The sequence below is a fragment of the Dicentrarchus labrax genome, unplaced genomic scaffold, assembly GCF_905237075.1.
Source record: "Dicentrarchus labrax unplaced genomic scaffold, dlabrax2021, whole genome shotgun sequence".
NCBI classification, from domain to species: Eukaryota; Metazoa; Chordata; class Actinopteri; family Moronidae; genus Dicentrarchus; species Dicentrarchus labrax.
Genome location: NW_026136704.1, coordinates 1,621,162 through 1,635,776, shown reverse-complemented (window position 1 = coordinate 1,635,776; position 14,615 = coordinate 1,621,162). Strand labels below are relative to the sequence as shown.

The window sequence follows — 14,615 nt, the reverse complement described above, 5'->3', positions numbered from 1 at the left end:
ATATGAATCAGTTTAACAGTTTGTTTTACCTTTTTTATTTTTATATTGCATCAGATACTTTCAACCCTTTTATTGTGTTTTTATTCATATCTGATCAATTGCCAAGTTTAAGTTTAAACTACACAAAAATTCCTGAGATTGGCATATCTTTTCAAAAGTACCTTAGTTGGGAAGAGCACAGTTGATTCAGAAATAATATGTTTGCTTCTTTGATATAAGACAATAATGGATGGAGTTTAGTTTATTAGGATCCCCATAAGCTACAGCATTGTAGCAGCTAAACAGCTTTACATTGTGACAATGCATCAGAACAATTTACATCTTAATAAAAAAATCTACTGGACAAAGACCAGAACATACACACAGACAAGCTTCTGACAATACACTAATCAGAATATATTATAATTATGAGCAACAGGATACTTATTGGTGTAAGAGTAAAGAAGTGTAGACTGAGTGATGTACATACATAACTACCAACTAATGAAACCATCTAATAATTAAACTGCAGTCACTGCTCTCCCTCGCTGTCTCTGAGCTTCGGCTGCAGTTACTGCGGCTTCAGTGTCTGTAAATCTGAATTCTGGACAATTTCAGGATAATGTGGGAATTAAAACAAAGGGAATCTTCATGTTCTCCACCTCGAAATCCGACTCCATCTGTGGATTATTAGCTGAGCTCATTGGAGCAGATTGTGATAATAGTTCATATATTATTGTTAATCTCACAAAATTCTTACTCATCCATTTCTACTGTTTACACATGAAACAATAAGAAATACGTATTAATGTAATACATTAGATTTAGTCACTCAGGCTGTAGTTACTGCACTCTGTTGCACTTAGAGAACACATATTTAATAAGAACATAACCACCGTTCTACCTAAAACACATTTGGCTGGATGGTCAAAAACCTTTGAAGCCATTTTCATTGTTAGTGTAGTTACTGCAGTTTGTCTTTGTAGGGCAGAATAAAGTCTTTATTTTTAACATTAACTGACTGTAACCTGTCTTGGGTTACATAACTCTATCCTGCTGGGAGACTTTCCATCAGTAATCACATTGTCACACACAACTCTTTAGCATATCTCAGCTGTCATCATAACGTCTCTAAACAGCACTACGACCTTCTTATGCACCCATTTCATTCTGATTCTCTTTTACATTCTTCTTTGTTCACCTCATTTTTGTTATTCAAAACCCATCTGTCTTTTGCATGTTATTTATAGGCTGCTGTACACAGTCAGATTTGTTTGAATTTGAATTCAAGGGAAACAAAGGAGGAACTAAACTGGTAAAACTGGTAACTGGTTGAACTGCAGTATACTGTACACCAGGGCCGGCCCAAGGCATAAGCGAACTAAGCAGCTGCTTAGGGCCCCGTGACCACTAGGGGGCCCCCAAGAGCAATTAACTTAAAAAAGAAAAAAGTAATGAATTATTTTTTTCCATGTGTGAGTGATGATGATTCATATATTATCAAATGTACATTGTTGTACATAAAAACCCAACAACAATATGATAACAGATAACAGATAACAGAGTGTAGTTTCCTACTGACTCTCTGCTCCAACGGTCAGAGCTCCGTTAGTAACGTGTGCAGAGCTCCAACCGTACAGTGCCGTGTGCACTGAGCATCCAGGAGCTAGGAGCAGGTGAATGATGTCACAATAAAGGACCTAATGTTACCTTCAGGGGCAGGAAGAGGAAGAGGAAGGAAGAGGAAGAGAGAAACAACGACAACATAAAGGTATGTCTTGCTAATGTAACATTTGGTGTCAAGGAGATTTTGAAAAGTTCCCTGAAATTGTTAAAGTCCCTAATTATTGTTGATATTTTGTTCCAAATACATTAGCCTATAATAGCAAATTTGCTAGCTAACATTAGTTCAAAACGTCTTACTACTTATGGGTCGGTTAGATAGGATTATATAGGATTATATAGGTTACATAGGATTATATAGGTTAGAAAGGATTATATAGGTTAGATAGGATTATATAGGATTATATAGGTTAGATAGGATTATATAGGATTATATAGGTTAGATAGGATTATATAGGTTAGAAAGGATTATATAGGATTATATAGGTTAGATAGGATTATATAGGTTAGAAAGGATTATATAGGATTATATGGGTAAAATAGGATTATATAGGATTATATAGGTTAGAAAGGATTATATAGGATTATATAGGTTAGAAAGGATTATATAGGATTATATAGGTTAGATAGGATTATATAGGTTAGATAGGATTATATAGGTTAGATAGGATTATATAGGATTATATAGGTTAGAAAGGATTATATAGGATTATATAGGTTAGAAAGGATTATATAGGATTATATAGGTAAAATAGGATTATATAGGTTAGAAAGGATTATATAGGATTATATAGGTTAGAAAGGATTATATAGGATTATATAGGTAAAATAGGATTATATAGGTTAGATAGGATTATATAGGATTATATAGGTTAGAAAGGATTATATAGGATTATATAGGTAAAATAGGATTATATAGGTTAGATAGGATTATATAGGATTATATAGGTAAAATAGGATTATATAGGTTAGATAGGATTATATAGGATTATATAGGTAAAATAGGATTATATAGGTTAGATAGGATTATATAGGATTATATAGGTTAGATAGGATTATATAGGATTATATAGGTAAAATAGGATTATATGGGTTAGATAGGATTATATAGGATTATATGGGTTAGATAGGATTATATAGGATTATATAGGTAAAATAGGATTATATAGGATTATATGGGTTAGATAACTTACTATTCAAACTAACTGTTGTGTTTGTGTAATACTTTGAATAAGTTGATTCTCAGTGTATTTATATTATTCTGGGTCCCTTTTTGGCATCAAAACAATGTTTGATAGCAAATGTTTGATAACCAACGTTAATTACAAACGCGGTGACGTTTGCTAGCAATATGGTTTTACATTAATGAATTCATTTAGTTAACTTATAGTTTGAGGTATGTTGCTATTGTTTGCTGCAGAGCACAGTAATTTATGTGAGTAAATAAACATATTCCTTTTACATCAACTCCCTATTATGCTAATACGTTATATGAAACTTCCCCTCGAGCACTGTTTTGGAGGAGGCACTGACTCAGCCCAGGGGCAACCCACCTCCTCAGGAGCAGCCAAGGCTGATGAATCAGGTGATCAAACACTGTCACCATATATGTTTAATTTCTAGTCAAATGATCTCATTAAGATATACTAATATAAGATATAATCATATGACAATGGACATGTTTTTCATCTCAGGTCCATCTCTATCCTCTGCTCCATCCACTGTGCCCACTGTCCTCTCTGCAACCTCAGCTCTACCTGGTAAGTTAACAACAAAACAACCTTTATAACTGATCAGTGCACTGCAGAATATTCTGAGATGAATAATTTTGTCCAAAAATATTATTTTAATTTCCCTATAGGTCCTTCATCTTTGGTCATGGAGATTGATGTGTCTTCTTCAGCATCCAGTTTGGAGCAGGGATCAGCAGCTCCGCCAGTTGAGAAAGGACTGAACAGGTATTAAGAGGGCCACTGCCTATAAAGGACACATTCACATTCCCAAAAAGACACATGGCAGTAACAGAGGGCCCCAAAATCCAATTTTGCTTAGGGCCCCATGGAGGCTTGGGCCGGCCCTGCTGTACACCTACCACTACATTTACAGTTCTTGTATATTATATTTCTCCTCTGCATCCACACAGTCTAATGTGAGTAATCTCAGATTGTTGTCATTGCTATTCGTGCTATAAACCGTGCTGCACTCTCAACAATGTCAAATTAGTCTTCTTCTTTTTCAAGGGTACTCTGAATACAACCTGCAAGTAAATTTAAATGGACAAATCATAATACATATTTTCCGGCTCACCTGCAGATTTATTTATCCACCTTCATTGTTTTGGTGTAAGTTGCTGAGTTGTGTAGAGATGTCTGCCTTCTCTCCAGTAAATAGAACCAGACGGGGCTCTGCTTGTGGAGCTCAAAGCTCCAAATCAATACAACTGAAGAACTCAACATGTGTCTCTTTCCAGAAATCATGACCCCGTTACTAAAGATAATCCACAGACCTTGTTATGTTTGTATTATATTATAACTTTTTATTACTTTATTATGTAGGAACTATTCTACTGAGCTAGCTAACATTAAATAGTAAATGGACTACACTTATATAGTGCCTTTCTAGTGTTTCCAACAATGCACAGGATCAGGAGCAGTTTGGGGTTCAATATCTTGCTCTACATCCGCAAACTAATGAAACCATCTAATAATAAAATAATATTAATGATGTTGTCTCAAGGGAAATCTCCACATAAAGAATTGAACCATATAACTCAGCCTCACAGCCACAAGACACATCAGCACAATCCAACTCACATTAGTATGTTAAACTCTGTTAATTGACTGGAAGTTAAAGCTTAAAGGAACATTTAGTTTAGTCTTGCTCTCTCTTAGAGGAAAAAAAAATTGTCGCAACTAAAAAGTCCAACCAAAACGTAAACCATGCACACTACACAGGACAAGGTATAACTGTGCTAATTAAAATAAATGTGTCATGTCTCACAATAATACTTAAATTCTTAATTACTCATCAATTTCAACTTTTACACATGAAACAATAAGAAATACGTATAAATGTAACAAATTAGATTTAGTCACTGCACTCTGTTGCACTGCCTATATACCTCATCCCGTTTCTGATCTCATCTTCATTCGCTTATGGGATCAGGTTGCGGGGGTAGCAAGTCCATCAGAGGACCCCAAACTTCCCTTTCCCTGGCCACATTGACCAACTCTGACTGGGGGATCCCGAAGCATTCCCAGGCCAGTGTGGAGATATAATCTCTCCACCTGGTCCTCGATCTGTCCTGTGGCCTCCTCCCAGCTGGGTTTTGAGGTACTTGAACTTAGTAACTGAGTATTTTTATGTTACTTTATTTTTAGATACTCCACTACATTTCATTGGGAAATATATGGTTGCAAGTTATTCTGGGAACAATCAACTATCTTTCTCCACAATAACTGACTCCACCTTTAAGAAAGTGAAAAAAGAACTTCTGCAGTTAAAGAGTGATGGACCAGCCAGACGCTGCTGGGACACTTTCCTTTGGACAGAGCCAGGCTAGCTGTTTCCCCACAATGCTGACTACATATAACTTATTTAAACAAACATGTTTAGAACTGAGGAACCATGATTCATGTTCTCATTTCAGTGAAACATCATTAACTGGATCATTAACTGACTGTAACCTGTCTTGGGTTACATAACTCTATCCTGCTGGGAGACTTTCCATCAGTAATCACATTGTCACACACAACTCTTTAGCATATCTCAGCTGTCATCATAACGTCTCTAAACAGCACTACGACCTTCTTATGCACCCATTTCATACTGATTCTCTTTTACATTCTTCTTTGTTCACCTCATTTTTGTTATTCAAAACCCATCTGTCTTTTGCATGTTATTTATAGGCTGCTGTACACAGTCAGATTTGTTTGAATTTGAATTTAAGGGAAACAAAGGAGGAACTAAACTGGTAACTGGTTGGACTGCAGTATACTGTACACCAGGGGCGATTCTAGGGTCAGAGCTTTAGCAATGAGCCCCACTGCCACCCCCCACCCTTTTTTCACACAAAAACAAACCACCAGCTCTATTGTGACAGTTCACACAGACAGTAACTGTAACAAACACAAAACCTTCCTCACTCAGCTGGTTTTCCTGACCGTTAACTCCATGTGCCTCCTTTTGTATCAACAGTCATTAGATTAGATTAGATTAGATTAGATTCAACTTCATTGTCATTGAACATTGAAAGGCTCTTTTTTGTGTGTCAAACTGAGTATGAGGGTATTGAGACAGCTTTAACTGTTTAGGACCAGTGTCCTTATCCCCTAAGTCTGAACAGCTCTCTTCTGTCCCTGCTGCTTTGGCTTGGTGGTCTCTATGTTGCACTCGCTCTGTCTCTTCATTCCTTTCACTAGTCGATTCCCTCTCATCCCTTATGGACTCTCCCTGTTCTTCTCCTCCTCCTTTAATATGAAAATATGTGGTGTAAAATAATATGTTACAAACAGGGGCGCCGCCAGGAATTCTGGGCCCCATGACAAAAAAATCAAATTGGGCCCCCTCTGCGCAGCTGTTGTCACCACATCTCTAGGACCTAACTGCCCCATCAAAAGCTTTACATAACTCTAATTAAAGGCTTGCAACTGTCTTGCTTCTTGTAGTTCAATACGAGTACTAGCACAATATTTACTGCTGGTGATTTGTACATGCATGCAGTCTGCATACAGTATGCAGTTCACTATTTGATGAAAGATTAAAAGCAACCATAGAAAAGGTGCTAAAGGCCATCTTTTACAGTCTCAATGTATTTTTTTAATTTTTATTGTAAAATTTCAACTTCTCTTAATGAAATTAATTATTATTATTAATTATTATTATAATTGTTAATAAAAGATTTAAAAAAAGAAAAACGAATAAACTAAAATATATATTAACTTTTCAATCAAAATAAATTAACATCATCCTCTCAAAACTATGATGCTAACTGGCCTGTCATTGAACACAACGTTGCTCACCTTCTTCACTGGGACAGGGAGGGTACAGTGATGGGGGGACAGGGAGGGTACAGTGATGGGGGGACAGGGAGGGTACAGTGATGGGGGGGACAGGGAGGGTACAGTGATGGGGGGACAGGGAGGGGTACAGTGATGGGGGGGGACAGGGAGGGTACAGTGATGGGGGGACAGGGAGGGGTACAGTGATGGGGGGACAGGGAGGGGTACAGTGATGGGGGGACAGGGAGGGGTACAGATGACCTGTTTGCGACCCTGGCAGGACGTAAGCTATTCACGAAGCTTGACATGAGCCAGTCGTACCAACAGCTGCTACTTGATGAGGATTCAAAGGAGTATGTTACAATCAATATGCACAAGTACAGTAGCAATTAAAGCGCAGCAAATGTGTGTTCCTAGCACCAAGTGTGACCTACCTGGGACACAAGATCACAGCAGAGGGGCTCTGTCCAGTGGAAGATAAAGTGAGAGCTATTTAGGAGGCCCTGAGCCCCAAGTGTGTCACTGAACTTAGATCATTTTTGGGCATGGTGAATTATTATGGCAAATTCCTGCCTGACCTCTCAAAGGTTTTGGCCCCACTGTACAAGCTGCTTCACAACGACACTAAGTGGCAGTGGTGTGAGGAGCAGGAGGGAGCTTTTAAGGAAGTGAAAGAGCTCCTCCATTCAGTGACGCTAGCTCACTATGACCCAGATAAGGGGATAACCCTTTCATGCGATGCTTCACCATATGGTGTTGGGGCAGTCCTTTCACATGGTATGGAAGATGGGTTAGAGAAGCCGGTCGGCTCTGTGTCACGTACACTGACAGCAGCGGAGAGGGGATATTCGCAGCTGGACAAAGAGGGCCTAGCCATTGTTTTTGCTGTCAAGCGCTTTCATCAGTATCTCTATGGCCATGCATTTAAAATGTATACGGACCACTGATGAGCCTGTTCAGTGAGACCAAGTGCGTCCCGCCGCTAGCCTCAGCCAGGATACAGCGCTGGGCGCTCACACTGTCAGCCTACCAGTACACTGTGTACAGAGCGGGTAAAGATAATGCAAACGCTGATACGCTGAGTCGGCTACCATTACCTGAAACACCTGCCGTTACATATGTACCTCCAGAGACTGTTTTCTCATTGGAGAGGCTGGCAGAGACACCAGCAAAAGCATCCTGCATAAAGCAGTGGACAGACAGGGACCCAGTCCTGTCTCAAGTCAAAACTTTCCTTTTACAGGGCTGGCCAAGTGTGGTGGAAGTAGAGGAGTTGTGGCCTTATGCTAAACGCAAAACAGAACTGAGTCTGCAGGATGGCTGCATCTTCTGGGTTGCGAGGGTCATCGTGCCTCCCTCAGGCCGTGCACAGATCATGGAAGAATTACACGAGACTCATCCAGGTGTATCTCGGATGAAAAGCCTTGCAAGATCCTATGTCTGGTGGCCGAGACTGGATCAAGATCTGGAGAACAAGGTGAAATCATGCACACAGTGTCAAACCAATCAGAACATGCCTCAACATGCTCCCTTGCACCCATGGGAGTGGCCAGACCGCCCCTGGTCTAGGCTGCATGTGGACTGGTCCTGTTATGGGGCAAATGTTTCTTGTAATGGTGGATGCACACTCTAAATGGATAGAGGCCCACATCATGAGCAACATCACAGCTCCGACAACCATCGACAAACTCAGGCAAGTGTTTGCAGGTTGCCTGACAAACCGGTCACTGATAATGGCCCGACATTCACCAGCGAGCTGTTCAATGAGTTCATGCAGCAGAATGGCATTCATCACATACTAGTGTTGCACGGTGCACCGACCCACTAAACGTTTAACTCCACCCACTGCCCAACTCATTTAATACGGTCTACGAAGAGGGACAAGAAACCATAATGAATGTGACGAAATGCAGGGATTTAAACACAATGACTTAATCTTTTAATTATGAAATACAATATTGACACATTCAACAAAATAACAGATTAACTTAAAACTTAAAAAACTTAAAAATACCTTAATTATTCATTAAATGATGAATAATAAAATAACTTTCAGTAAATAACCCTACATTTCATTCAGTCATCTTTAGCTGTGTACATGTACCTGTTGTCTTCTGTTTTATTGTATCTTAATGTACCTGGACGCTATGACCATTTAACCTTACTGTAGATAATCCAATACCATTCTATTCCTTCAACATTCAACTGGATTGTAAAGCAGTTGTGTTTGATAAGACACAGTTCAGTGTGTCAGTTTGGTAGCAATGGTGCTGAAGTGTCTCTGGGCAAGACACTCTCCTTGGATGGTCGCTTGTCGCCTTTTTCTCCCAATGGTCAGCCCTGTCTCCTAGAATTTACATTTATACACAACTAATTTCTAACAGAAAATAAAAATATATATTTTTATTGAACTTTTATATATATATATATTTCACTTATACAGATAGACAACAATCAAAACAATAACATCCATAAAATAAACAGTGACAATTTCACAAGACATTTCACATATTTCACACATTTAACAAATTAACTAAACTAAGTAAAACACAATCACTCAACAACATATGTCAACACAGCAGTTTCAAGTTGATTGTGCACTTTAACGTTTAAGAAACTCTATTAAAGGTTTCCACACAGTCTCAAACTCTGCAGTCCTTCCCCTGGTTATATAAGTCAGTCTTTCCAACACAATACAATATGCCATCTCCTTTATCCACACATGTATCGAGGGCACATCCATTTTTTTCCAAGACAGAGCAATCACCCTCCTAGCCTGCAGGAGTCCGAAGTCAATTAAAGTTAACTCTTTAGGATTGACAATAAAGTTTTTGGGATATATACCAAGTATACATATTCCCGCCTGGTGAGGTACCTTCACTCCAACAATCTCAGATAAAGTCAGAACAACTTCTTTCCAATATTTTTTTATTTTTGGGCAATCCCATACGCAGTGGTACAGAGTACCCTTTCCTTCCAAGCACTTAATGCACGTGTCTGGCACATCAGGGGACCATCGGTTTAACTTAACCGGGGTAATGTATGTTCTCATCGACCATTTCTATTGTAATAATTTCATTCTAGTACTGATAGATTGTTTTTGGGCTTTAAAACATGCCTTTCCCAATCAGCCTTTTGTATGTCTTCCTGAATATCCAGTCTCCATGCCTCTAGCCTGTCGATGGTGGACTCTTTATCACATGACATCAAAGCTGTATAGAATAAAGAGATCTGTTTCCTCCCCTCTAGATGCTGAAGCGTAAGGTCTTCAAGATGTGATAGCGGTGGTTCAGTTACTACATTCTTATGTTTAGATAAAATAAAATGTTTCAATTGCAGGTACTTTTGTTTTCTAGGAATATAGTATGCTTGGCTGATCGAATGTAAGAAGATTACCATCCATATAAAGGTCCTCTATTTTTTGCACACCATTATCTGGCCGAACTTTGAATCCACCGTCTGCCCTTCCTGCTTTGAAATATGTATTGCCCCATATGGGGGAGAAACGAGAGATGGAAGGAGTGTCTCCAATATGCTGATGTGCTTTGTACCAGACATCAACAGTGTTTCTGAGGAAAGGGTTCTCTGTTAATCTTTTTAGCTTCTTTGGATCTGCAGAATACATATACAGCCTTAATGGGAGGTTTGGTACTGATGCCTGCTCAATATTCACCCAGGTTGGAGGGGCCTCCAGTGAGAAATAAAACATTGCAGAACGTAACTGGGCAGACCAATAATACAATTTCAGATTTGGGAGCTGTAGCCCCCCCAGCAAATACATGTTTAATGTAATACAGGGCTAATTACATTTTCTATTAACATAATACGGAAATGTTCTTACTTAATGTGTCTGGCAACTTGCAAAAATGTTGATAACCTGTCAGTAAAATGTTCACTGACAACATATTTCAATTATTTTCCACCAAAATAGGAAATCTTGCAGCACTATCCACTTGCAGAGACTACAGTGACTTCAACATTATTCATAAGTCAGCAGTGACATTAGATTTCACACAAATCATGATCTTCGAACTGTTGAAGGTGGCGTGACAGTCTTGCACTTTGTACATCTGCCATCCACCTTATTACATAAATGTAGTGTTTAAAATAATTTCTGAAAATAATACAGAGGTGTGTTATATTGTCACCACAACGAAATGATATGAAAACAATTTAGTGATAAACAAAGCTTATTTCTAGAAGACTGGGTTGCAGAGGCAGCAATATGCCACCATAATGAAATATACACTGGCACAGTTGACCATAGTTCAGTGCAGTCAGAAACATCTATTTATTGTTTTTTATTGTAAGTCAAACTGGACAGATCTTTTGGATGCTCTATACTTTCCAACCAAACAAACTTTTACAAACTCTACATATTTTAATCATTTTCAGTCCATAGAGTACAGGGTTGAAGAGCGGCTGGCATCTGAGCCAGTACAATGATAAAAGAATTTGCAATATATTAGGTACATTGCTCATATTAAATCTATTCTGTAATATTTCAAAACAAGACCCAAAAGAAAAGTTGAGGAGAGAAGCAAGGTGAGGTGTGCAGGTACTGACAGCTTTCTGTCTCGTCTGTTTGGAACCAGAAAAACAGATTTTAAGAACCCTAATATAAGTGTAAAGAATTAAACTAACAGGACCAAAAACTACAAGACAAGTGCTAATAAGTCCATAAATGTTGTTGACTGTCATACGTGTTATATTGTAGTGGATAACAGATAGCAATATATCTGTCATAAGACATGACGGCTAAGTTGGCAAATTCTACACTTGCATACATATACACACAGAAAATCTGCAGGAAACAAAAGGGAACAGAAACAGTGTGAATGTCAGAGAGAATCTGAACCAGAAGCATTGGAAACAACCCTGTACTACCATACAGTTCATTTACAAACAGGCTGCACAGAAATATGTACATAGGTTCATGTAAGCTTCTGTTCATACAGATAATCACAATGAGCAAAAGATTGACACTGATAATAAAAATATACAATGACGTAAAAATTATATACAAAAGAAATATTTTATAAGACCAGTGTCAAAGTAGGCACCAAGTGTGAAATATGAAACCTGTGTAGAGTTTATTATAATCCTCTTTTTGTTCATCAAACATTAATAACATCGTTTACAGGACAAAATAACTGTATTAACATGTTTTTCAGGGGTTAAAATAAAATACATTAATATGATAGTAAAGATAACATATCAGAAAAATATTAACAATATTTTGTGAATTTACATGGAAAGTTATTTCATTATATTGAACTTATATTCAAAGTTAATATGAAGTGTGTATTACAAACTACACAGTTTAATGACATTGTATGAATCATATTCTGCCTCCCTCCTAACTGAGCTGAACTCTGCTTCTGCTTCTTTAAACCTTTCAAATCAGTGGACGCCCACAGCAGCATAGGGACTCATTACCAGAATATCCAGCTGATTGATACTGATGACAAAAGTTAACTTCGTAGTTTGAGAAATTTTGACTAGGTCGATAAGTAAAATTAATTTAGAAGATGAAGGATATTTTAATTTTGTTGCTGAAATGAAGATTTTCCTGATATTTTGGATGTTACAAAATTAAAAGTCTACGAAGTTCTGCAGATAGTTCTGTTTCGTATTATAAAACGATGGCGTCTCTCCTGCTCACACAGGATCTGGTATTCCAGATAAACAGTAAAATGTGTTTGTGAACAGATTTGAGGAGAGAAACAGTCAACAACAGAATCTGGATCCATATCTGATCAGCACTGTTTGACAGTTTGATCTGAGTTTGGTTGAGCTGGACGGACTCACTGACAATAAGCTGTCAATCACAAGGTAGCCCCGCCCTAAAGCATACCCTGCTTTATGGTCTGTTTTACTCTCAATGGGACCATCAGTTACTAAATGAACATCATGCTGTATGGAAGAAGACTGAAACTAGAGACCGAGACCAGAAACTCATCAGGAAACTGTTTACTGAGCTCATTCTCCATTAGAGTGAATGGGATCAGTTTATATTGCAACCAGTGGAGCTCCCCCTGCTGGACAATACATAGAATGCAGCTTTAAGACACTTCAGCATTGGCTTCACTTTTCAGACCCAGAAGCTCTGTCCATATATATACAGTCAATGGGACAGTCTCATGAGTGTAATTTCTGGTTGCAGCAGGAAGCTGTTTTCAACCATATAAAGAGTTCTACAAAGCCACTGTACAGTCAATGAATTATACGGTAAACTGCAACAACATTTCCCAATGTTGGTCATTTCAACAGTTACTTCCACACCCCAACATTAACATATGTGAATGTGATCCCCTCTCACGGGTGTCAACTGCCCCTAGCACAGACAGGAAGTACCCAGCCACAGTGCATCAACCTCCCGGAGCTGGTCAGGCTTGTGATAACAGCAGATCTGCATTATCAATAATATACATAATAATCCTTTGATATTAAAACCCAATACTGATGCACAATCACAGCAGCAGGTGGCAGACTTGTCCCATTGAACAGGATTTAACCTTTTCAAATAGAAAAACCCAGGTTACAGGTTGAATGGGTTTTTATCCATCAGGTTGACAGAAACATTTTCACTAAAGTGTTCACAGTTGATTCTGTTCTATCACAGTAAAGGCTGAACAGTCAGAGATCCACCATAAAATATAAGCTGTTAGATTGGAAGAGATCAGTGGACCCATCAGTTTTTATTATTTATATTTATTATTAATCATGTATGAGTCAATAAATTCTAATTAATACCATTTATCATCATCAAGTCATCACTTTAAGCTTCCAGCAAGTTATCTTCCAGAAATGCACTTTGCTTTATAAAGTGTCTATATAGTGTTCATGTAGACAACAGAGATTTTCATTCATCAGCTTTTAATTCAGTGAGTCAGTCAAAGGCAGACATTCACATTTTGGTCTAGAAACAGATTTTTAATTGAAATATAGAATTACATATACTGTGATATAAGACTTTATCCATATTGCTGAGCACACAATACCTGCTCTGAATCACATCCTAACAACTAGCACACCTACCATTAAAACACCAAAATCAAACTGATATTCAATCAAGATAACAAATAATATGTAGTTTGGTTTGTCATTTTTACAAAAGATTGAACAAAACTGGAAACAGACAGTTTTGGATAAACAAACATTAGTTCTAACTAAATTAAATGTGTATGAGAGGTCAAAGAGAAAGAAGTCCTAAAGATCTGTTCAGATGTTCTCTGTGTTAAACAAACCATAAAGATTGAAGAATAACTCTCTCTCTCTCTCTCTCTCTGTCTCTCCATCTCTCTCTCTCTCTCTCTCTCTGTCTCTGTCTCTCTCTCCATCTCTCTCTCTCTCTGTCTCTCTCTCTCTCTCTCTGTGTGTGAGTGGAAGAGTTGGATGAAGTTGAGTGTTTTTCTCTCTTTCTATTTCTTTCTTTCGGTATATTTTCGTTGTGTTGTGTTTGTGAATGTAGTTGTGTTAGTTTAGTGTTGTTTTGGTTGGTGTTTGGTTGTTTGTTGGTTAGTTTAGTGTTTGTTTGTTGTTTGTCAGCCTCGCTCTGAGGCGCCGGTATGGCGTCCAGCAGCGTTTTCTCCAGGCTGACACGGAAGCACGGCATTAAAACCGGAGCCGGCTCTCCGTGCAGGGTGGAGGAGGTAGCACTGGCCGTGGGGGAAATCATCGGGCACGGCTCTGTGAAGTCCGCTGCCCGGATGAACAGTGCGGTGGTCCTGTTCCTGGAGAAGGTGGAACAGGTGAACAGGTTGGTGGAGACGGGCATTACGGTGAATGGGATGTTTGAGCCGGTGATACCGCTGATACAGCCGGCTACAAGGATCACTCTTTCAAACGTTCCTCCGTTCATCACTGATGATTTTCGCCGACCGCCGGCCCGTTCCGGCGGTGCGGCGGTCGGCCGCGGTGGCCGGTGGGGGGGCCGGTGCCGCGGGGAAAGAAAAAGAAGCAGGAGCTGCAGAGAAACAGGTGGAAGAGATGCAGAGCCAGGCTGGAGGG

The 14,615-nt window shown here is 38.8% G+C and overlaps 1 protein-coding gene across 1 annotated transcript in view; it reads right to left on the bottom strand.

Moving 5' to 3' along the window:
• The window catches only part of LOC127362371 (proteinase-activated receptor 1-like), a 58,862-nt gene that overhangs the window by 22,763 nt on the left and 21,484 nt on the right, over window positions 1–14,615 (bottom strand). The gene's annotated exons all lie outside the window — the stretch shown is intronic.